At 58.1% G+C, this 3,382-nt stretch overlaps 1 protein-coding gene across 1 annotated transcript in view; it reads left to right on the forward strand.

The window, feature by feature from the left end:
• Window positions 1-3,382, forward strand: part of LOC104983890 (proline dehydrogenase 1, mitochondrial-like) — a 17,132-nt gene that overhangs the window by 4,861 nt on the left and 8,889 nt on the right. The window lies entirely within an intron of this gene.

Genomic DNA, 3,382 nt, shown 5'->3' on the forward strand with positions numbered 1-3,382 from the left:
TAGGAGACTCCAGCCCTGGGAACGGAATGTCCCAGTGGAGCCGCTGCTCGATTGGCTTGGGGGGCCAAGCCCCTGTCTCTCAATTTGCTGTCGTGAAGGCAGGGTTCTCCAGCTCCGCACCCCCTGTTCCCGGAGACTGGTGGCTGCCTGGGGCTGCCTTTTGAATAACTAATGGGCTGTGTCCCATTGGGTCTGGGTGGGGGTTGGTGGTTTCACAATGGAAGTTCTTTCTCTGGTATGAAAAGCCTCCTCTCCCCCGGGCAATTCGCCCTGCAGGGCAGCTTTGGGAGGCGGGGCTGGCCGCAGGCGCGGAGCTTGTGACCCTGGGCTGCTGGTCCTGCCGGAGCCCTGCTGGCTGGCCTCTGGGCCTGAGCTGCGATCCCTTCCTGTCCTCACGTGGCGGCCTGTCTGCAGTTGTCTGGCCGCCCCTTGTGCTCGGTGGGGCCGGGCTGAGGGTGCAGAACCGGGCTCGTGGGCGCTGATCCAACATCCGGCCATCGAGCTCCCGTGGGGGGAACAAGCGATCACAGGCCCCTAGACCTTGCCCTGGGAATGATGCTGACGCCTCTGCCACTGGGAGGAGGGGCCTGGGGGGCTTCCCAGGGTGGGAAGCGGGAGGCCGAGGGGCCATCCAGGCAGGGTGGACGGTGGTTCCCAGAACAATTGTTAGAAGGTGGAGGCCAGGGTCCTCACTCCAGGAGAGGAGCCCCCCAGGGCACCCCCAGCCGGCTAAGCACCACGGGGCGGGGGAGCAGGGTGAGGTTTCCTCCCGATGATGGGCTGTGACGGCGGCTGGGACAGTGCAGATGGCAGATATGTCTGTCCTGGCTGTTCCAGGCCTGGCCTGGGTCCCCAGGGTGAAGATCGCGGTTGGGGTTGTGTGTGGGGTCTTGGGTGCTGCCTGGAAGCAGGGCCTGGGGCCGCCAGGCTTTTCCGTGCTTCTCTCCTGCCTCCCACATGTAATCAGGGCAGAGCTGGTATTGTAGCCATGCGTTCTGGGAAACAAACTCAGAAGGACAAGGCAGATAGTGGAGTGCAGTTTATTACACCGGTGGGTCCAAGGCAGAATCTCCTCTTAGCCAAGGACCCCGACCAGTCTTTGTGAAAAGCTTATATACCCTAAGTGTATAAGGTTCCCTGAAACTAGTCTGAACAAAGGAAAAAGAAAGATACAACCCGTGATTCATATGCCTTAAGCCTAGGTAGTTAACCGTGGACAATTATCAATAGGCTTGTGGTCATACCCCAATAAGCATAATAGAATGTATGATTCTATTTGGTTACACAGATAATTAGGGTATTCTTTTAGGCATGGAGAGCCCTGGGGCTCCTCCTTCCAGGGGCCTCCAGTTGGTATGTTGTTTCCATAGATACTGGGCATATAGTTCAAAGTCTACAATCCGGCCCAAATTGGAGTCCTGCTTTCAAGATGGAGCCTGTTCTGTTTTCTCCTTCAGTGTGGGGGTGGCCAGCGGGGTCTCTCCTCACCTCTTATGTGTGTGCATGCTCAGTCGTGCAGTCGTGTTTGACTGTTTGCAACCCTGAGGACTGTAGCCCACCAGGCTCCTCTGTCCATGAGATTCTCCAGGCAAGAATACTGGAGTGGGTTGCTATTTCCTTCTCCAGGGGATCTTCCCCACCCAGGGATTGAACCTGTGTCTCTGGAGTGTTCTGCACTGGCAGGCGGGTTCTTTACCACTGCGGCACCCCCACCCCCTCACTGTTTATTTTTTCCTAAAAGGCATCCAGCCAGCAAATCTGATGTAGAGCTGAGCTTAGAGATGGCTGAGGGCGTGGCCCGGGACTTCCTGTCATTCCTGCCATTCTGTCCTGTGCCCGCCCTTCCTGGTGCACTGTTGTTCCCTTCTCCACATCTTGGGCCGTGCACATATGTGTGCACGTCTGCATGTGTGCTCACATGTCTGCATGTTTGTGCGCACATGTCTGCATGTGTGTCTCTGCACATGTATGTGTGCACATGTGTCTGCATGTGTGTCTGTGTCTGTGTGCTCACGTGTCTGCATGTTTGTGTGTACACACGTCTGCACGTGTGTCTCTGCACGTGTGTGTGTGCACGTGTGTCTGCATGTGTGTCTGTGTGCTCACGTGTCTGCATGTTTGTGTGTACACAGGTCTGCACGTGTGTCTCTGCACGTGTGTGTGTGCACGTGTGTCTGCATGTGTGTCTGTGTGCTCACGTGTCTGCATGTTTGTGTGTACACAGGTCTGCACGTGTGTCTCTGCACGTGTGTGTGTGCACGTGTGTCTGCATGTGTGTCTGTGTGCTCACGTGTCTGCATGTTTGTGTGTACACAGGTCTGCACGTGTGTCTCTGCACGTGTGTGTGTGCACGTGTGTCTGCATGTGTGTCTGTGTGCTCACGTGTCTGCATGTTTGTGTGTACACAGGTCTGCACGTGTGTCTCTGCACGTGTGTGTGTGCACGTGTGTCTGCATGTGTGTCTGTGTGCTCACGTGTCTGCATGTTTGTGTGTACACAGGTCTGCACGTGTGTCTCTGCACGTGTGTGTGTGCACGTGTGTCTGCATGTGTGTCTGTGTGCTCACGTGTCTGCGTGTTTGTGTGTACACAGGTCTGCACGTGTGTCTCTGCACGTGTATGTGTGCACGTGTGTCTGCATGTTTTTGTGTGCATGTGTGTCTGAAAGTGTGTGCACGTGTGTGCACACATGGCTGCATGTGTGTGCATGTGTATGTGTGTGCATGCACAGAGTGTGCTCCCCCTTCTCCCCATGCTGAGATGACACCCCCTCCCCCTAGCCTGTCAGCTGCCCCTTTTGTCTCCCAGAGGCCCCACCCACTTGCAGGCCCGCTCCAGAACCACAGCCCTGTCCCCCCAGTGCTCTCTGCTCAGGCTGGGCCCTGGCCCCACACTGCAGCTGTGTGGCTGGTTGCTCCCCATGGTTTTGGAGCCTGGCTGGGGCTTGGAGGGCAGGTGGCTGGCCGCTACCTGGGACTGTCACTGGCCCCAGCCCTGGGGGCCTCTGAGCGACGGTGTTCCCTCTGTGGCAGGTAGTCGCCTGAGAGGTGGACTCTGGGCTGTGTGCTGACGGAGCAGGCCCGAGCCCCCGCAGCCTCGGTGTGGATGGGAGCCGTGGCATCCCTCCACCCTGCCAGGCTGCATCTGCGGTGTCTCCTCCAGGGTGGCCTAGGGTCCTGCCCTCGGGAGGACCTGGGTATTCAGGTGTGATGGCCGGGCCGGCCAAGGGAGGGTGGATGCTGGAAACACACCTTCGGGCTATGGATTCAAAAGTAACCCTGCGGCACTTGGGTGAGGCGGGTGGCGTGAGGGGAGGGCAGGGGGGCGGAAGCTGGCGGCCACCCTGTCTCGGGTCGGCCCGCCTTTTCCTTTCAGGAAGGACC

Source organism: Bison bison, unplaced genomic scaffold (genome assembly GCF_000754665.1).
Source record: "Bison bison bison isolate TAMUID 2011002044 unplaced genomic scaffold, Bison_UMD1.0 scf7180017845310, whole genome shotgun sequence".
NCBI lineage: Eukaryota > Metazoa > Chordata > Mammalia > Artiodactyla > Bovidae > Bison > Bison bison.